The following is a 21,252-nucleotide window of genomic DNA, read 5'->3' on the forward strand; positions in this document are numbered from 1 at the left end:
TTGTACTAGTTTCGGTTTGTGGAGCCATCCCACGAGCACAGCAGCACTACCTCTCTTAATGTAACAGGTTTATTCAATTGTTATTTGCATTATCTTATTTTTGCACCAATTGAGCACCATATTCACAATTTATGAGCGCAGATCACCCCTTTTTCTCACTTTAATTGAAATTTGTTTGAAAATGAAGGCCAACAAGAAGAGTTTCGTACTGAGGATAATATGTCTTATTTTAAAGAAGAGAGGCAATTTGAATGATTTCTTAAATGTTCTAGCATCCCCCATAAAGAAAATCCTTTAACTTGGTGGGCAAAAAAATGCAGCTATCTTACATAGTCATAGGAACAGTCATAGTTGGCCAGACGTTTCTTATCATCACCTCCAAGCATCGTACCCAGTGAAAGGATGTTTAGCGAGGCAGGAATCATATACGAAGAGCGGAGGAATAAACTCCTTCCGCAAATTGAAGAAAAACTATTGTTTCTGCATCATAATCTCCCATTGTTAAGATTTCATTATTAACATTTTGACTGCACTTAAGTACAGAACAAAATATTAAGATTTTATAAAGTTAAATATTTTACAAGCTGGTACTGTTAACCAGTCGTTGTTAAGTATACTTATGCAGAAAATGTATAATTAAAATATCGTTTCTCTGAATGTGTCTTGCAGGCTAAAAAGTAAAAATAAAATATTAAGTTAATGTAATTTGTTTTCATTGTTATCCTTTTTTTCTCATGAGGGACCCAGTACTGGGCCCGGGTAATTTCCTGGTATTGAAATATGGACAGGTACCGGGTAATTTCCAGGTACCATAGTATATCACTAGCTAGAATCACTTCACTCACTCCTAAATCTAGCACAGCGTCTATCCTACTGAAAACCCTCTCCTAGCTTCCTATTAAAACTTGTACAGTATTAGTTACTAAATTCTTCTCCTTACATCTCATTCTCCCTATAGACCTGCCTGCCCACTGAAGTCGGCTTAAATGTTTTCTGTCTACTCCATTTCTGTCTAAAGTCCTCTCCCACCTAAAATCTTTCTAACTCATTGCCCCACACCTCTGGAATGCCCTTCCCCTCAATATCTAACTTACACTCTCACTCCGCCTTTAAGGCCCATATTAAAACACACTAATTTAATAAAGCATTTGGGTTGCTCCCTTGGCTAGTACTGTACAAATCATATCCATTTACCACGACCCCTTGCATACACACTTACGAACACCCTCCTACTGTCTCTGTATATTCTCCTTCCCATTTCTGTCTACCATTTAGATTGTAAGCTCTTTGTGACAGGGACTCCTTTTCCTAATGTTATTTTTATGTCTGAAGCGCTTATTTCCATTAGGTCTTATATTTAGTGGTACAAAGTACATCTCTTCTCACAAGTTCATAATGCAATTCTTCATTTATTGTGACAGCCAAGAACAGAGGAGGGACATTTGAAGTCCCATATGGACCTTTCATCACCTGATAAGTCTTTCAACCCCATCTATGACTTGAAACCTGAGCTGACTCTCATTATGGCCCTTTGAGATAAAGTGGTGAGCCATTGGTGCTTCTGAGTCAACCCTGCCTTATGCAGTCCAATCCTTTCCTTCATCAGTTGGGGTGCCTCTCCCACATAATACCAACAAATATATTTTGACGCCACTGATATAGTCCAGATGTATTACTGATGAAGATAAATAATGGTCAAACCATAAATGTCCAATCTTGAAGATCTGGAATTGCTTCAGATGAACCTCAATGATGTTCTCAGGACATGTGGGGATAGAAGCGAAAACAAAAAGAACTCATAGTGTAAAATGCTAGCAGTTGAAAATTAACTAACAAAACATAACAACTCACAAGACAATTACTGACAAAAGAATAAACTGACCAAAATATACTGACAAACATACATACAATACAAAAAACTAGTAAACGCTGATAGCTAAAATAAGTGAATTTAATAAATGAAAATAAAATGACAATTGTGTCCAGATCATACAGGATCCGCGACGCTGCTGACAGTAGTCCTGTGTGTATGTAGCCCCTGTAAGAAATAGTGGGCTACATATCCTTCTCCTACCGGAGTAAGCCCTGGTAAGGGCAGGCGCCAGTAGTAATCATGGGTTTTCCCCACACCAAGCTCTGCCTTGAGTGATAGAGGTAGGCCCCTGACTCTGTGGCCGGCCTGAGACAGAGGGGAGGTCCTGCTGACATCATAGGGGGCAGGGCTGTATCTATTTAGTGGGCTGCTCCTGTGTGTGCCTGTGTCAGTTCTGGGAGAGTCTGTTGGAGAGTCAGGTCTGTTGCAGTGGAGAGAAAGGAGTGTCCGTCTGGAGAGTGGAGGCTGTTGGAGTTGTGAGAGTGGAGAGTGCTGGAACAAAGAGAGCATGATCTGGAAGTGGCAAGGAGACAGAAGAAACTCAGAGCCCAGTCTGAGTAGAGCTGATACACCTATAGTGGACCAATGCCCCTCACCCTGCTGAGGGGGTGAGGGAGGGAGAGATCTAGCCTCACCCGGAGGGCCTACCCTTGGGTGGAGGCAGGGGTATTGAGGCCCCATCCAGACCATCCTGCTAGGGCACAGCCTGGAGGAGAGGAGTGGAGGAAAGGCCTGTACACATTTGGAGTGCACTGCTGTATATGAACTGCTGTGTGCCGCTGTGCATGAAGTGTTGCTGTATCATTGTGCAAGGACAATAAAGAGTGCTGCTATTTTATACAAAAGACTGTGTGGAGTTTAAGATCACTCGCCCTGGAACCAGGGCTTCTTCTGGGAGGATCTTAACCTATCCCTATAGGTCTCGTCAGAAGATGGAGGCGCTGCACCGGTGCTAAAGAAGATGGAGGCATGTACCCCAGAAGCCTGGCCCTGTTATCCCCCATACCAACGCGGGAGACTCAGGCCCTCCTGTTCCGAGCAGGTATGCACCACCCAATTACATGTAGTCAGCCCTCACTACACCCTAGAGGTCCAATCTGCGACCGGGGGGGGGGGGTAACATGGGCTACATGTAGAAAAACTGAAATTCTACTTTACAGCAAGTAGGATATGCTCATGCACATAAAGGTATCTTTAGCTGGTGCGGTTAGGTATGGATGGCTGTGGGAAATTTGCTTCCAGACCGCCGGTGCCATGGGTGGCATTGGAGCAAATACACAGACGGAGTCTGCACCGGTGGTCTGGAAGCAAGTTCTTATGTTTTCTCCCCAGGTGGGCCTGTGTCTCCACGGGGTGGTCTCCGTTTTTGACGTAAAAAAAGAGGTTCCTCTAAAAGATGAATCACAGCTGGAAGACTCCTGATTTTCGTAGCCTCCGCAGTTATTTGGAAATCGTCTCATTGATCGCAATATTTGTTCCTCCCTTCTGGTACCTCTACACTGCCTTAAGTAAATCCTGCCAGCAGTGTATTTCCTGAAGTCACATAGTAATTTATTCCATTTTCTGGATTCAATCTCCTGACTGTACTCTAATCTTTGAATCTAGTTGAGTTTTTAAGAGATTAATATCAGATTCATTGAGATTTACTTTAAGAGATTCCTCCAATTTATTGGTCTGATTCACGATGTTCACTAGCTTTTGGTATATACAGTAAGAATAATCAAGCCCAGGGAGCATTTATTAAGGATGCCTTCGCATTTATAACATATATTATTTCTTAACTGAAAAGAAAGTGGGTCTCAGATTGCACCATAACCCTCTTGGAATACTTTGAGTCTAAAATATTCGGTAATAGTAGTTGCATGAAGTTTCACATTTCTTTTATGTTTTAGATTCCTATCAAGTTTTCTAGGCACTTCAGGGACATGATATTCTGCGATGAAATCTCTGGTGCCTCTGCACAAGGTGGCCATGTGTGCAATTTACTCTAACAGGTGTTTCTCATCCTACACCCTTTGAACACAGGTAATAACATAGGAACATTATATCACCATCAAAAATCACAATCACAAAAACAATTTCTGTAACAAAAAAACAAAGAAGTGTCACTTAAAACGCGCATGCTCGGCACACACGCAAAAAAATTTTGCTATATATTATGATCCACTATTTAATCCAGTTATAGGGACTAAGGAAGGTTGTTATCCAATTCTGGTAATCAAAGTCATCTTCTATTGACTAGAAGGGTCACCGTCTAAATACACTGCATTCACTTTTTATAGACATAATTGTCTACTGACAAAACGAAATTTGTATATATCACTTCATGGTTTACAGATAATAGGGAACACCAACATCTATGATAGTCTAATGTACATGTATGCATATATTTGTAAAGTTTTCCATACACTGTTGTAGATCTGTTTCTTTATTCTCCCACATAATGTGCCCTGGTCGGACCGCTTTGCGATAAGCGGAGCTTGTTTCTCTCTCCTCGGTCACCATGCAGCCTGTGTGATTAACCGCGTGAGCTTCCGTTGCGGGGGAGACATCGTGCAATCAATGACGTCAGACGCCCTGCATCTACTCCTGCCCGTGCCTTGGTCTCAGAACGTTGTGATGCAGTCAGGACGTAGTGATGCAATCAGGACGTAGTGATGCAGTCAGGACGTAGTGCAAGAGCATAACGATCGAATCAAAATTGCGCAGACTTTGCAGGGTCAGAACATTCTAGGGAAGTACCACGACTTCCTCTAGCGTGGGAACTGGCCGGTCGCACTGTCGCACCCTGAAACGTTGGCCGCTTTTGATTTTGCTGTGTCTGTTATGACATGCTGTGACCTTTTTTTTGTTGACACTACCTATTTTTGGGGATCTGTTACTTGTTGATCCAAAGTCACAGCATGTTGTTGATACAAGGCTTCTTGTATTTTGAATGATATTTGTGATATACATGCAGGCATATATTGAAGTTTTTTGGTGACGGTACCTGTCTACACAAAACGCATTGTAATGAACTTCGGGTGTATTTTTGACAGCTTTTAGCTGCAAATAACGTAATTGCATCATATTAGTAAGTCTCTATATTGGATAGTATTTACATCTATCTACTATTAATAGTTTGCATTTTATGAACTAGCGGTCTGAACTCTTTTGTACCCAGAATAATAAAAGGCGAGAACTGGCTATTAGGTGAAATGACAGTAGCCTGTCTCTTACGGAATTGTAATTTTACGTTAAGTAGAACGGTTTGTCAGAAAAACAGGAATAATTGGCAAATAAATTAGAAATAAAAATCCATTGTCAGAAGTGGGATTCGAACCCACGCCTCCAGAGGAGACTGCGACCTGAACGCAGCGCCTTAGACCGCTCGGCCATCCTGACATCTGAAAAGTCTCAATGATCTACAATAACAATTGGTGTGATGTCAAATTATGATAGTAAAAATAAATTTGTTATGATGTAAGCAAAATAAAAATTCCATTCCAGTGGTTGCATACATATTTATATATTGGATGGCTGGAAAAAGAGACTCACAAAATTAGTTTCACGTAACTATGCCAACATCTACAGTATATTGTTTCTACTCTCATTTGTCACAATGGCAATAGAAATCCACACGGTGAGTTTAAATATCTATTTTAGTTATAGCTAATTCAAGCAAATGATGTACATCACGGTGCGCAACATTTTCTTGGGGAGGGTGAGGCCACCACGCTCTTCCCCACTGCGTTTGAATAAAATGCACGGGGAGAGCGCAAAGTCTCTGTAACTGCCTCTTACCTGCTCTCCAGCGGCTTCTGGCGACTTATCGCCATGACAATGCGGAGTGAAATGACGTCGCGGGGTCAAATGGCAATGCGTTGCCATGACAAATGATGTCGCCAATGTCGGAGAGAAGGTATGGGGGGGAGGTGCGAGCAGGGTAGGCGCAAACAAATAAGTACATCATCACTGATTGCACAAATCCATTAATTAAGCTGTAAGCTCCTAGGAGCAAGGACTCCTCTTCATTAATGTTACTTTTATGTCTGAAGCACTTATTCCCATGATCTGTTATTTATATTATCTATTTATTTGATTACCACGTGTATTACTACTGTGAAGTGCTATGTACAGTACATTAATGGCGCTATATAAATAAAGACATACAATACATACAATACAATGAATAGTTCTTTCACCATTTGTTGTCATCAGCCCCAGTGGCCTAATGTCTTAGGCTTGGGCCATAGAGGGTTGAACCGAGCCGAGCTGCGCTGACGCTGAGGCTCGCCTGCTGAAATCTGTGCGATTTCATGCCCATGCCGGCGAGCCAGCGGGCGCGATTGGAGGCGGGGGGAGACTGAGGGAGGCGGGGCAGTGACGTCGCTGGGCCAATCGCCCGCGACGCACCGACGTCACGGCGCCGACGTCACGGCGCCGTGACGTTGACGCAGCTCCGTGCTGATTGGATGTTTTCAGCTGACAGCGCGCTGAAAAACAGCTTGGCTGTCGGTTGAAAACTCCAGCGCCTCAGCACGCCTGCGGACGCTCGCTTGAGCCCCCTCTCAAGGCATCCTCATTGAGGATGCAGGGGCTCAGCGCAGAGCGTCCGCACGGCTCAGCGCGGCCTGTCCTTCTATGGACTCGGCCTCAGGCACTGGCCTCCTAAGCCCCCTTCCCCTCTCTCTCTCACACACAGCTCACCCCTCTCATTCCCTCACTCTCACTTTTCCTGCCTCTCTCATGCTCTTCCCAACCCTCTCACTCTTCATGCCTTTTTCTCTCTCCACCTTCTGCATCCTATACCATTGGAAGCTGCACATCCAGCCAGCCACACAGAGGAATTGTGAGTACTGAATTGCTACAGGGGAACTTCCAATGAGATTGATCGTGGGGGGATCATTCCTACCCATTACCTGTCTTCAGGAGGTTCGTTAACCCATTATTGCTAGATATATTACTACAACTCATCATTACTGTCTTTGGATTATCCTCGGATGTTGGCATTGGTTATTATACCTAGCATTTGAGCGCTTCTTCTCTACCTATCCTTTTTCTCTCTCTCACTGCCTTCTACCCCTGGGCCCTGCCTCTAGAGTGGGTTTGCTGGGTCTCTCCAGACCCTATTGGACGCTGGAGGAGGGTGAAAATGAAATTTGGGTCTGACTTTCAGCGGGTCCTAACCTCACATAGGATATTGCTTGGTCTGCAGCTTTAAGGTGCAATACCCTCATCTATAATTTGGAATTTTAAATGTCTCTTAGCCTTAAAATGTCTGGCCACAGTGGAATATATAGTATCAGAGTATGTCAGAGGCCCACAGAGCTTGTCTAATATTACATTAATGTTCTGTTATACATATCTTAATAGGTTGTGATTTTTCCTACATAGCATTCACCACAGGGACACCATAACAGATCAATAACAACATTTGATTCACACATATTGAATTCTTTTATATGTTTTTCCCAGTCTGGGATGTCTAAAAGTATCCCCCTTTATAACTGATTTACAATGGATGCAGTTAAGACATGAAAATGTACAATTGGTTTTTTTTGGGGACAAAACCGCCTATGTACCACCCATTCCTATCTGCTTGAATTAATTGATCCCTTCAATTTCTACCCCTAGTGTAAGGAAATAGGGGAGGCATATGGAGAATATTACATAATGATGGGTCACTATCAAAGATTTTCCAATGTTTCAAGATTTATTAAAAACTATCTTGAAGCTGCATTGTACTTGGACACAAAAAGCATTCTACCTTCCTTCTGATCCTTTATAGATAAAAAAAAATTAGGAATTAGTAGACTATCCCTATGCAGTTTTTAGATGTTTATTAACAATATTCTGTTTATGATTCCTTTCTAAGAATTTTTGAGCCGTCTGTGAGAGGCGTGAGGCAAAAGGCTGAGAGGCTGATCTTCTGCTGCTAGAGGCTGCGGTCCCAGTAACTGCCACAGCGCACCGTGCGGCGTGCGCTGTGCGTGTAAGCACCGCCCCTCAATGGGGCTGGGCCCAGTAGTCACCTTCACGCTGAAGGTGCATCCGCGCCGTACTGCAAGGTTTTTTACAACTCAATGAAATTGAGTTTAAACCTTGCGACGGATGCGTGGCCACGCCCCCACCAACAGTTCACCCAATGAGGGCGAACCAGCCGAGTGACGTGATGGCCACGCCCCCGCAAATCCCCGATCATGCCCCCTCCCGTCGCAAGCTCCCTCTCTCCCGTTAGACCGCAGATCGCGGTTAGCGCTGTGAACACGCCGCCCCCCCCCCCCCCCCCGCCGGGCGCGCGTGTCACAGTCATGACTGGGACCGCAGCCTTACACTGTAGCTTCTTGTCAGAGTTCAGCTGTGGAGAATTTGCCTGTCTATCTGTCTCTGCTTTGTTGCTTCTCAGCTCCCGGTACTTTTATATTCACTAAAGTTCTGGTGAGTTCCTGAGATTTCCATGTGCATGGTGGGGAGGGGAGAATATTATGTGTAAAACTAAAGTTCTGAGTCAGTGCTGCCGCTTCTTGCATTAACGAGGTAGTTGAAATCACAATTTGACAGACCAACACTGCTTGTTTTTGAGGAACAAACAAGAACACTGTCTGTAAGAGATTGTCTAGCACGGAGGTCCCCAGTGTGCATGCAAATGAATAAAGAAGAGGACGGGCCAAGTGCGCCTGTGCAGGGAAAAAAAACTTTGCGCATGCACAGTAGAAGACTGTCCCTTATGCGCATGAATAAAATCTGCGCATGCGAGGGAGAGGACCAAGCTTAGTGTGCATGCGCTGCAATAAAGCTCGCGCATGCACAGTAGAAGGCGGGGTCTAGTGCGCCTGCGCAGGGATAAAATTTGCGCATGCGCAGTAGAAGACGGGGTCTAGTGCGCATGCGCAGAAATAAAGTTCACGCATGCGCAGTAGAAGACTGTACCTGGTGCACATGCGCAGGAATAAAATTTGTGCATGCGCAGTAGGAGACGGGGTCTAGTGCACATGCGCAGAAATAAAGTTCACACATGCGCAGTAGAAGACTGTCCCTGGTGCGCATGCGCAGGGAAAAAATGCGCATGCGCAGTAGAAGGCGGAGTCTAGTGCCCATGCGCAGGAATAAAATTTAAGACTCCCCTGCATGACAGTTTTATACACTATTCATGAATTACGGAGAAGTATATGGCTACATTTAAGCTAAAGTGATCAGACCATGTTGATACATACACTCATTGAGTGGTGTACATCTGTAACACATTTGCTGGTCATTTTGTTGTCATTTATATCGCTGCTAGATTTCTGGAGATGTCTCCCTTAGGCCTTGTTCAGGGTGCCAGCTTCGGAGGGGGGGCGTGCTTACGTGCGGCCGGACGTTGGATACAAATTGTTTCAACTGAATAGCAGTTGTCAGGGTAGCAGCTGCCCTGTCGCCGAAGTACGGAGTTGAAGCTTGCTACAGTTTCCATAAACAACCCAAGTTGTTTTTTGAAGCTGCAGCAGCGTCACTGGTACTTCGGCAGCCAATCAAATCATTCTTGAACATGATTTCAACAGAGCAACACCGATCCCTAAGCTGCCGTCTGTCGCCCCGCCTCCTGAAAGCTTGAAAAGGTCTGCTGGGGATGATGTGAACACATCGTCCAGCAGACTGACGCTCTAACACGCGAACGCCCGCCCTCCAACTCCTGTCTCTGGCACCCTGAACTCAGCCTTATAGTATCTCTAGCTGTGAGATATTTTAAGCCAATACCAAGGCTTCGTTTTGTGACTGTTTGCTATTCACTCTATAGCGATATCTACAATGTAATCAATATACTGCTGCTAAGTATGAGTATACATATACTTTTCTAAAAGGTAACATTTAACCAGCACTCTAAGATTGAGGTTACCATATACATACTACCTATGTGGTACAACTGCGCACCCAGCTAGCTGTTTTATTCTTTTTCTATATGAGTTTGTCCGGTCCTCACCACCGGGGTTTTAATATTCACACACTGTAAATAATGTACACATTATGAGTCAAGTATATTTGTTAATCAAATTTGATTTTTTTTTAAATTACCCCCCCTTAGAGGTAGTTATCATGACCGGTCTCTTTTATTGGTCCTAATATAGACCATGATAGATATTTACCTTCTGAATAAGACACCAATACCAGGTTTGTTTAAGACTTTAATAGGTTGAGTGCAGAATTTGGGGACCTTTTTTCTGATCTTCTCTGATCAGACTGCAGTTGAATAAATAGCGATCTGATGGCAGTCTGGGACATTTGACTCTGCTGGTGTTTTACCACGACCTCGCCGCAGGGACACAGCCATTTATCAGCGCAGCACCACCTAATGGCTGGAGGAGAAATTGGCAGACCCTACTTTTCTCTCTGCATCTGACAAAACCGGGAGATAGAAGATGACAGATAGGGTGACCTGATGTCCCAGTTTAGCCTGGACAGTCACAGTTTTTAGTGCTCTGTCCTGACTTTTTTCAGCTGCTGTCCTGGTTTTCTGGACCCCTGGTGAGTGCCAAATGTGCATGTGTGATCAGCAATTGACGGCTGCTCTTTCGCATGCGCGATCGTCATTTGCCGGCTGCTCGTGCGCATACGCGACCGGCAAGCTCCATTCGCGCATGAGCAACCAGTAAACGACTTCGCATGCATGACATTTTGTCCCAGTTTTTGCCGGGACAAATATGGTTACCCTAGGGACAGGGGACATTAGCTTATAAACCGAGATGGTCCCGGCTAAACTGGGAAGTCTGCCCTCCAACCCTTCTCGTTTGAGATCCAGTACAGGCCCGGCAAGAAAAATGCCAATGCAGACTATATGTCTCCAGCTGTGTAGAGTGTGCCTTCGGGATTATTACAGCTAAATGGCGATTACTATTAAATGTTATAGAAACGTCTGTGCCAAATGCAAAGAGAATTGTCAAATGTGTGGCTTTACTACCTAATATTGTTATCGAGTTGGAGGGCACTACTGAAGTGTCAAAGGTAGACCGTGTGCCTATAGTTGATACCCATCTTCATAGATCTAGGGCAAATAATGCATGTGCAAACATGGCAAAATGCATTCGCGATTCATTCAAAGATTATTTTAATGCTGAAGGAGCTGTCCCATGGCAAAATAGTGTTTAATAATTGTTTATAGCCAATAAACATAATAAATCTGAACTTGTGGTCCTGTATTTTATTTTAGTAATATTTACGTATGTGATATTATATTGATCCACTGATTTTTAATTTTCCATTGAATAAATGCTGTTAAACACATAAATGTTGTTTACACATAAATAGTATGGGTAAATGAGAGAAAGAACATAGACAGTGTTAATCAGTAAAAAAAAAATGTGTATTAAGTGGAATGGGAAACCATGGAAAAGAATATAAAATCCATTTTTTAACAGGTTGAACAGTTACTCAATGTACAACAACAAGTTTTTCCTAATGATTGTTTTTGCTTTTATGGACCGCCTTCAAAACAGCAGCTTGAATCTCTCGGCATACCATTCATTTTGATACTGGGTCCAGGTTTTTAGTATATGGAATTAGACTTTTAAAGAAGTGCAACTCTTTGTCTGAATTGTCTATAAATGCATGACTCATCATTTCCAATTTTTTCTCTTCGAGAGAAATCAATTGTTTATTTTTTTTTAATTAACTGGACGCCGTCAATCCTTTGGGCTGTGGTTTTGGGGATGTTGCTGTCTCGCACAATGAATCTTCATCCAATGTTACATCTCCAGGCGCGTCTTCTGTACATTTTTGCAGGCACCATTTGCTCTTTTAGAAACTCCATCATTTTGAAGAACGGCCATGAAGTTGTTGATTCATACGCACTTGTACCTGCTCACCTGAGCGTGGAAGTTTAATTTTCTTTAGTTCTCCGCGGAAAGAATCTCTTGCATTCTTCCGCTTTCCTTTTGCTAAGTCACCTACAAATAATAGACAACACACAGGTTAACATCTAATGGTAAATCAATTTACAACTACACACAATTTCAGGCTATAGAACAAGCATTATACAATTAAAATTATACCAAATTTCATGCTATAGAACAAGCATTGTGCTACGAAAAGTATACACAAATTAAACACAATTTAAGAATGATTAAATAATTTTACTTACTTGTAATGGACAATATTTCCCCAATTTCTCTCCAAAATTTATTGTTAAGGAGGTAATGGACCTGGGGGGGATTATAGGGGTGTAATGGACCAGGGGGGTATTATAAGGGTGTAATGGACATGGGGGGTATTATAAGGAGGTAATGGACTGGGGGGTTGGGGGGGGGGTGTATTATCAAGAAGTAATGGACCTGGGGGGTGATTATAATGGACCTGGCGTGAGGGATTATAAGGAGGTAATGGACCTGGGGGGGTTTATAAGGGGGCAATGCACCTGGGAGGATTATACGGATGTTGTGGATTTCTCTGGGCATTATACAGAGGTAATGCACCGTGGGGGAAGGATTATAAAAAGGTAAATGGACCTGGGGGGATTATAAAGAGATAATGGGGTGGGGTACTATAAGAGGGTTATGGACCAAGGGTGGGGGATATCCGGAGGTAATGGATCTGGGGGGGTATTATAAAGAGGTAATGGATTGGGGGTATTGGGCCTAGGGAGGGGGTGCTGGTCCTTGGCTAAAAGGGGGTACTGGGTCTGGAGTAAAAGGGGGTACTGGGCCTGGGGCAAAAGGGAATACTGGGCCTTGGGTAAAAAGGGGTACTGGGCCTGGGGTAAAAGGGGTACTGGTACTTGGGAGGGGGTACTGGGCCTGGGGAGGGGGGTACTGGCCTGGGGAGAGAGTACTGGGCCTGGGGAAGGGTTACTGGATCTGGGGTAAAAGGGGGTACTGGGCCTTGGGAGGGGGTACTGGGTCTGGGGAGGGGAGGACTGGGGAGGGAGGTACTGGGCATGGGAGGGGGTATTGGGCCTTAGAATGGGGTACTGGACCTGGGATAAAGGGGATACTGGGCCTGGGGAGGGGGGTACTGGGCCTGGGCTAAAAGGGGTACTGGGCCAGGGGATGGGAAAGGAGATACTGGGTCAGGAAGCATAGTGGGCTTACCTGTGGCCCTCAGATGAGCCTGCAGGCCTCGTGGAGGCCCACAGAATGAGAGCCTGAGGAATCCTCCTTCCAGAGGTGTGTCAGCCAGCAAAGGGGATGGCCCTGTAGAGGTGGCCTGGGGAAAGGGCGGGCCCAGTATAGGGGGCATGGGGAAGAGGAAGACCCAACAGAGGGGGCCTGGGTGAAGGGGATTCCCCATCTTGCCTGCAGTAAAGTCTAGAGTCTCAGGCAAGGGGGGGGGGGGCGGCCCTGGGCCCGGGACAGCAGTCCCGGCTGTTCCCCCCTGTTGGCAGCCCTGTACCACACACACCATACTGCATAAACTCTCCCACAATTAAATAGTTAAATAGCTGAATTCTTACACTCTTAAATTCTTGAGACATAAGTTATGTTACAAGTTCTAAACATTATATTTTATTAACCTGTTGCCAATTTATTGCCTCTGGGGTGGGGAATAGCCTGACTGATGGCCAAATTGCAAACCCTACCTGCCTGTCAGAGATGCCTTCTGAGAAGAGGGAAAATACTTTAGCTGGTATTGGTGATACATAGCATAGAGTCTACAAACTGGACACCCCCTTCCCCTCTACTATGATATTATTTTGAAGGCATCTACCTTAATAGTGTAGTAGTATATATATGCAGTGTTTGACAAATCACCCAAAAATCTACCCGCCCAACCAAAAAATCTACTCGCCACCTGGTCCCGCCCCCAACCCCGCCCCTAGTCCCGCCCCCATCCCCACTTTAAAATAAAATATATAAATAAAATACATTTAATAAATTCCTAGTCAGAACAACATTCGTTTTGTGTATTTATTGTATTACATTATACTACAATTAGTCCTTGTTAGGTGTGTGTGTGTGTGTGTGTGTGTGTGTGTGTGTGTGTGTGTGTGTGTGTGTGTGTGTGTGTGTGTGTGTGTGTGTGTGTGTGTGTGTGTGTGTGTGTGTGTGTGTGTGTGTGTGTGTGTGTGTGTGTGTGTGTTGGATCTAGAAATAAAAGCCAGATGTGAATGACTAGTTTCCTGAACCCCTTAACCAGTGTCTGGACGTCCCCGCTTCACAATATCTAAAGCTGCAATCCCGCCTGGGATCTTACCTGATCCGCAATCCCTCAATGTCCAGATACCTTCATTCCCGCAATCTTATACATTGGAGGGGAGGTGTTCCTTACCTGTCTTCTGGGTTAGGGGGGGTTCCGATGGTTCCTGTGTGAAGCTCGAGAGTCAGATCTGGAAGAAAGCAGTATAAGTTATTTCGGTGTAGTATAGGGCAGTTAAGATATACAGGGTAAATAAGATGTCCACGGAAACAGCCCTCACTAAAATAACTGACGACCTCCATGCTGCCAAAGACAGAGGTCATTACACTCTGCTCATATTACTCGACCTCTCTGCAGCATTCGACACCGTGGACCACCCTCTTCTCCATCACATTCTCCATACTCTTGGTATTCGGAACAAAGCTTTATCCTGGATCTCCTCTTACCTCTCCCATCATACCTTCAGTGTCTCTTTTGCTAACACCTCCTCCTCTATTGATCTCTCTGTGGGGGTACCCCAGGGCTCTGTCCTGGGACCCCTTCTCTTTTCTCTCTACACACTCTCTCTAGGTGACCTAATCACATCTTTTGGGTTTAAATATCACCTCTATGCTGACGACACACAAATTTACCTTTCAACCCCTGACCTTACACCTGCTATACAGACCAAAGTTTCTGAATGCCTCTCTGGAATATCATCCTGGATGGCCATCCGCCGACTGAAACTTAACATAGCAAAAACAGAGCTCCTTATACTTCCTCCCAAACCTGGCCCTACTACCTCCTTCCACATTGCTATTGGAAATATGATCATTCACCCAGTAGCCCAAGCACGCTGCCTAGGGGTTACACTTGATTCCTCTCTCTCATTCTCCTCTCATATTCAAAACGTTTCTAAAACTTGTCGCTTTTTCCTCCGCAATATCACAAAGGTACACCCTTTCCTCTGTTACTCAACTGCTAAAACTCTGACTCAGGCCCTCATTCTCTCACGTCTCGATTACTGCAACCTCCTGCTGTCCGGCCTTCCTACCTCTCACCTGTCTCCCCTACAATCTATCCTAAACGCTGCTGCCAGAATCACTCTAATCTTTCCTAAATCTGTCTCCGCATCTCCCCTCCTGAAATCCCTCTCCTGGCTTCCGATTAAATCACGTATCTCACACTCAATTCTCCTGCTCACTTTTAAAGCTTTACATTCTTCTGCCCCTCCTTACATCTCAGCCCTAATTTCTCGCTATGCACCATCCCGACTCTTGCGTTCTTCTCAAGGATGTCTTCTTTCTACCCTCTTTGTATCTAAAGCTCTCTCCCGCCTTAAACCTTTCTCACTTTCTGCCCCACACCTCTGGAATGCCCTTCCCCTCAATACCCGACTAGCCCCCTCGCTATCCACCTTTAAGACTCACCTTAAGACACATCTGCTTAAAGAAGCATATGAGTAGCACTGGATAATCATGGACACATGACACATAAAGCTTGGCCCCCTGCAGACGCACTTACTAGTATTCCCTCCTACTGTCTCTGTATGTTTTCCCTACCTACCAATTAGATTGTAAGCTCCTCGGAGCAGGGACTCCTTCCTTAATGTTACTTTTACAGTATGTCTGAAGCACTTATTCCCATGATCTGTTATTTATATTATTTGTTATTTATATGATATGTATTACTACTGTGAAGCGCTATGTACATTTATGTCGCTATATAAATAAAGACATACAATACAATATCCAGATCCAGAGTGTGAGAGAGTGTGGGTGAGAGCCAGAGAGAGTTTGGGTGAGAGCCAGAGAGAGTGTGGGTGAGAGCCAGAGAGAGTGTGGGTGAGAGCCAGACAGACAGAGAGGGGAGAGAGACAGACAGACAGAAAGAGACAGACATACAGAGAGGGGAGGGAGACAGACATACAGAGAGGGGAGAGAGACAGACAGACAGAGAGGGGAGAGAGACAGACAGACAGAGAGGGGAGAGAGACAGACAGACAGAGAGGTGAGAGAGACAGACAGAGAGGTGAGAGAGACAGACAGACGGGGAGAGAGAGAGACAGACAGAGAGGGGAGAGAGACAGACAGACAGAGAGGGGAGAGACAGACAGACAGGAGAGAGACAGAGAGGGGAGAGGGGAGAGAGACAGGGAGGGGAGAGAGAGAGAGACAGACAGAGAGGGGAGAGAGGCAGACAGACAGAGAGGGGAGAGAGACAGACAGAGAGGGGAGAGAGACAGACAGACAGGGAGGGGAGAGAGACAGGGAGGGGAGAGAGAGAGATGAGATAGGGGGGACTGACTGATGGGGGGGAATTGGGTGAGAAGATGGAGACTGACTGGGTGGCTTTGACTGACTAGGTGGGGGGGGGGGACTGATTGGGGGGTACCTATGGTTTCCCTTACACACACACACACACACACACACACACTCCTATATACACACACACTCCCATATACACACACACACTCCCATTTACACCCCATATACACACACACTCCCATATACACACACACACTCCCATATACACACACACTCCCATATACACACACACTCCCATATACACACACTCCCATATACACACACACACACACACCCATATACACACACACACACACACACACACCCATATTGTATTGTATTGTATTGTATGTCTTTATTTATATAGCGCCGTTAATGTACATAGCGCTTCACAGCAGTAATACATGTGGTGATCCAATAAATAACAGATAATATAAATAACAGATCATGGGAATAAGTGCTTTAGACATTAATTAAGAGGAGTCCCTGCTCCGAGGAGCTTACAGTCTAATTGGTAGGTAGGGACAACGTACAGAGACAGTAAGAGGGAGTTCTGGTAAGTGCATCTGCAGGGGGCCAAGCTTTATGTGCCATGTGTTCAGAATAGCCACAGTGCTATTCATATGCTTCTTTTAGCAAGTGTGTCTTAAGGTGGGTCTTAAAGGTGGATAGAGAGGGTGCTAGTCGGGTACTGAGGGGAAGGGCATTCCAGAGGTTTAAGGCGGGAGAGGGCTTTAGATACAAAGGGGGTAGAAAGAAGACATCCTTGAGAAGAACGCAAGAGTCTGGATGGTGCATAACGAGAAATTAGGGCTGAGATGTAAGGAGGGGCAGAAGAGTGTAAAGCTTTAAAAGTGAGGAGAAGAATGGAGTGTGAGATGTGGGATTTGATCGGAAGCCAGGAGAGGGATTTCATGAGGGGAGATGCTGAGACAGATCTAGGAAACAGTACAGTGATTCTGGCAGCAGCGTTAAGGATAGATTGTAGGGGAGACAGGTGAGAGGCAGGAAGGCCGGACAGCAGGAGGTTACAGTAATCAAGACGGGAGAGAATGCGGGCCTGAGTCAGAGTTTTAGCAGTCGAGCAACAGAGGAAAGGGCGTATCTTTGTTATATTGCGGAGGAAAAAGCGACAGGTTTTAGAAATGTTTTGAATGTGAGGGGCAAATGTGAGAGAGGAGTCGAGTGTGACCCCAAGGCAGCGTGCTTGGGCTACTGGGTGAATGATCGTAGTTCCAACAGTAATGTGGAAGGAGGTAGTAGGGCCAGGTTTGGGAGGAAGTATGAGGAGCTCTGTTTTAGCCATGTTGAGTTTAAGGCGGCGGAGGGCCATCCAGGATGATATAGCAGAGAGACATTCAGAAACTTTGGTTTGTACAGAAGATGTAAGGTCAGGTGTTGAGAAATATATTTGTGTGTCATCAGCATAGAGGTGATAATTAAACCCAAAAGATGTTATTAGGTCACCTAGAGAGAGTGTATACAGAGAAAAGAGAAGAGGTCCCAGGACAGAGCCCTGGGGTACCCCCACAGAGAGATCAATAGAGGAGGAGGAGGTATTAGCAGAAGAGACACTGAAAGTACGATGGGAGAGGTAGGATGAGATCCAGGATAGAGCTTTGTTCCGAATGCCAAGAGTATGGAGAATGTGAAGGAGAAGAGGGTGGTCCACGGTGTCAAATGCTGCAGAGAGGTCGAGTAATATGAGCAGAGTGTAATGACCTCTGTCTTTGGCAGCATGGAGGTCGTCAGTTATTTTAGTGAGGGCTGTTTCCGTGGAGTGAGCAGTGCGGAAGCCAGATTGTAGAGGGTCTAGGAGAGAATAAGTGTTGAGAAAATGGAGCAAGCGAGCGAATACAAGACGTTCAAGGAGTTTAGAGGCAAAAGGCAGGAGGGAGACAGGCCGATAGTTAGAAAGACAGGTAGGGTCAAGCTTGCTGTTTTTGAGTAATGGTATGACTGTTGCATGTTTGAAGGAGGATGGAAAGGTTCCAGAGCAGAGGGAGGAGTTAAAAATGTGCGTGAGCGTAGGGATTATAGTAGGAGCAAGAGGTTTTAGGAGATGGGAGGGAATGGGGTCAAGAGGGCAAGTGGTAGAGGGAGAAGAGGCGATCAACAGCGACACATCCTCCTCTGAGACAGTGGAAAAAGAGTCAAGGAAGGCAGGAGGAGAGTTAGGAAGAGGTGTATGATGGGAGGAAGAAACAGAGGGGATGTTCTGACGTATGGATTCCACCTTTTCCTTAAAATAGTCAGCAAAGTCCTGAGCGGAGATGGAGGAAGGAGAGGCAGCTGAGGGTGGTTTGAGTAGAGTATCAAAGACAGAGAACAGTCGGCGTGGGTTAGACTTGTGCATGTTGATTAGTGAAGAAAAGAAGGCTTGTTTAGCTTGCGAGAGGGCAGAGTTGAAACAGGATAGCATAAATTTGTAGTGAAGGAAGTCTGCGAGAGTATGAGATTTCCTCCAGAGGCGTTCAGAGGAACGAGTGGAGGAACGCAGCATGCGCGTATGGGAATTTAACCAGGGTCTAGGGTTAAAAGGGCGAGTGCGGCAGAGAGAAAGCGGGGCATGTAGATCAAGAGGGGAGGACAAGGCAGAGTTGTAGTTCCTGACCAGTTTGTCAGGGTCTGTAGCAGAGCTTAGAGAGGAGAGGGAGGAGTGTAACGTGGACTCAAAGTCAGGTAAGTGAATAGAGCGCAGGTTTCTGCAGAACCGGGGGTAGATGGAGGTGGAGAAGGGGGAGAAGCGAGATAGAGAGAATGAGATGAGATGATGGTCAGAGAGAGGAAAAGGGGAAATGGAGAAATCGGAGAGAGAGAAGTTCTTAGTGAAAACCAGGTCTAAGTAGTGGCCATCCTTGTGGGTGCTGGCTGCAGTCCACTGTTGAAGGCCAAAAGAAGAGGTTAGAGAAAGAAAGCGGGAAGCCCAAGGGAGAGAGGGGTCATCAATGTGGCAATTGAAGTCCCCAAGGAGAAGAACAGGGGAGTCTGAGGAGAGGAAGAAAGAGAACCAGGATTCGAAGTGAGAGAGAAAGGCAGAAGGGGGGTGAGTAGAGGTAGGTGGGCGATAGATGACCGCCACATGAACAGGGAGAGGAGAGAAGATCTGGACAGTGTGAACCTCAAAGGAGGGAAAGGCAAGAAAGGGGGGAATAGGAAGAGTTCGGTAACGGCAGAGAGAGGAGAGCAGGAGCCCCACACCTCCACCCCTGCCATCAGGGCGCGGAGTATGGGAGAAGGAAAGGCCACCGTAGGAGAGGGCAGCTTCCAGAGCAGAGTCAGACTGAGTGAGCCAGGTCTCAGTTATAGCAAAGAGAAGCAGGGAGTGAGAGAGAAAGAAGTCATGCACAGAGAGGAACTTGTTAGAGAGGGAGCGAGCATTCCAAAGGGCACAGGAGAAAGGGAGAGAGGAGGGAGGGTGGCAGGGGATGGGTATGAGGTTGGAGGGGTTAACACCAGGAGTAGAAGTTGAATTTGGAAGGCGAGGACGAGAGCAAGTAGAAATAAGGCAGGAGCCAGGATTGGGAGAGATATCCCCAGAAGCAAGGAGGAGAAGCATGGTGTGAAGGTTTGGGAGTCACGCCGCCCTCGGCGTGCTCCTCACTCACCTACAGCTCCGACGGAGATCCCCGCAGCACACTCTCATTTCCTCACCGGAGCGCCGGTCACTGCTTCACGTGGGCGCGCGCGCACGCCAGGACTGCACTTCTAATTTTGGGCTGGCGGCTTCACCCGGTCACGCGCACGCAAACCCCGCTATACGGAGGCATGGCCACACGGCGTCGCCCCAACCCCTTAAAGGTACAGCGCATCAAAACATTGCTGCAATCAAATGCACTCAGACTACTGGGCTTTATGGCTCCTCCCATGGGACTCATTCTGGACCTATCCCTGCGGTAGCCTGGCCCTTCCACACACCCCCACCTTGCTGCACTGCTATTGGACCCTCTCTCCTATATATACCTGGCAGAATCACTGACTCGTTGGCTGAGCATAGAACCAGTTGTTCTCGCCATTCTCTGCCTCCCTAGTTCTCTTTGCAGACTTCCTCGTGAACCGAACCGGCTTCCACTACGTCTTCCTGTACCTCTGGCAACCTGAACTCGGCATACGGCTACACGACTCTCCGCACCTCTGGCATTCCGATCCTGGCTTACGGTAAACGACAACGTCCCTCTCTCCAACCCCGGACTTGGCAAACGGCCTTCCTACCAACCGTACCTCTCCTACCCCGATCCGGAATCCCAGACCAATCTACTCTCAAGACGTGCCCACGTGGCTGTGGGTGGCGTTCTAACCTTTCCCACCTCAGCACCGCGGTCCCGTCTCGTTTGTGGTGAGCACATCCTTACACATGGATAGAAAGAGAATGTGTGAGGAGGATTTGTAGGGATGTGTTTTAGTGCAGGGTGTATAGCTTTGTGGTGACAGAGGATGCAGGTAAGAAAGGAGTTCATGTGAACTGAGAAGTGGGGAAGAAAGGAGAGATGGAGATATATGAATAGAGTTAGAGACATAAGGAGACTGGTGGAAGGAAGTGCATAATTTGAAAATAAGTGAGGTTGCAGCAAATATAAAGAATAAAGGCGGCATCACAGCAATAGTTAAGTGTTGAGATGTGCAGTCTTAGATAGATGATATCCTCTTTTCCAACGTAGATCAAAAGCAGGAATCAGAAGCAGTAGGTGAAGTCCACTTTTCCACTTCTTTTTGAACTTCCTTTTTAAACTTCATATTCTGAGGAAAGAGAAGAGATGAGATGAGTGAGTGATTCAATAGTCTTCCTTCCTTTTTAAACTTCATATTCTACTTGAAACATTTCTACTTAAAAGCATATCTGCTTACAAGCATGGCTGCATATACACGCACACCCATATACACGCACACCCATATACACGCACACCCATAAACACACACACCCATATACACGCACACACATACTCCCATGTACACACATACACACACACATTCTCTCCCATATATATGCACACACATACACACATTGTC

At 45.8% G+C, this 21,252-nt stretch overlaps 1 long non-coding RNA gene and 1 other non-coding gene across 2 annotated transcripts in view; both read right to left on the bottom strand.

Moving 5' to 3' along the window:
* The window catches only part of LOC142497411 (uncharacterized), a 21,304-nt gene extending 16,684 nt beyond the window's left edge, over nucleotides 1-4,620 (bottom strand). The window contains exon 1 of the long non-coding RNA XR_012802248.1: nucleotides 4,282-4,620. This is a non-coding gene — a long non-coding RNA (uncharacterized LOC142497411). The remainder of the gene's footprint in view (nucleotides 1-4,281) is intronic.
* A 554-nt stretch (nucleotides 4,621-5,174) lies between these two features.
* Nucleotides 5,175-5,257, bottom strand: TRNAL-CAG (transfer RNA leucine (anticodon CAG)). Its single transcript has one exon. It is a non-coding gene; the product is annotated as a tRNA-Leu (tRNA).
* Nucleotides 5,258-21,252: the final 15,995 nt, after the last annotated feature.

This window comes from Ascaphus truei, chromosome 6 (genome assembly GCF_040206685.1).
Source record: "Ascaphus truei isolate aAscTru1 chromosome 6, aAscTru1.hap1, whole genome shotgun sequence".
Classification (NCBI taxonomy): domain Eukaryota; kingdom Metazoa; phylum Chordata; class Amphibia; order Anura; family Ascaphidae; genus Ascaphus; species Ascaphus truei.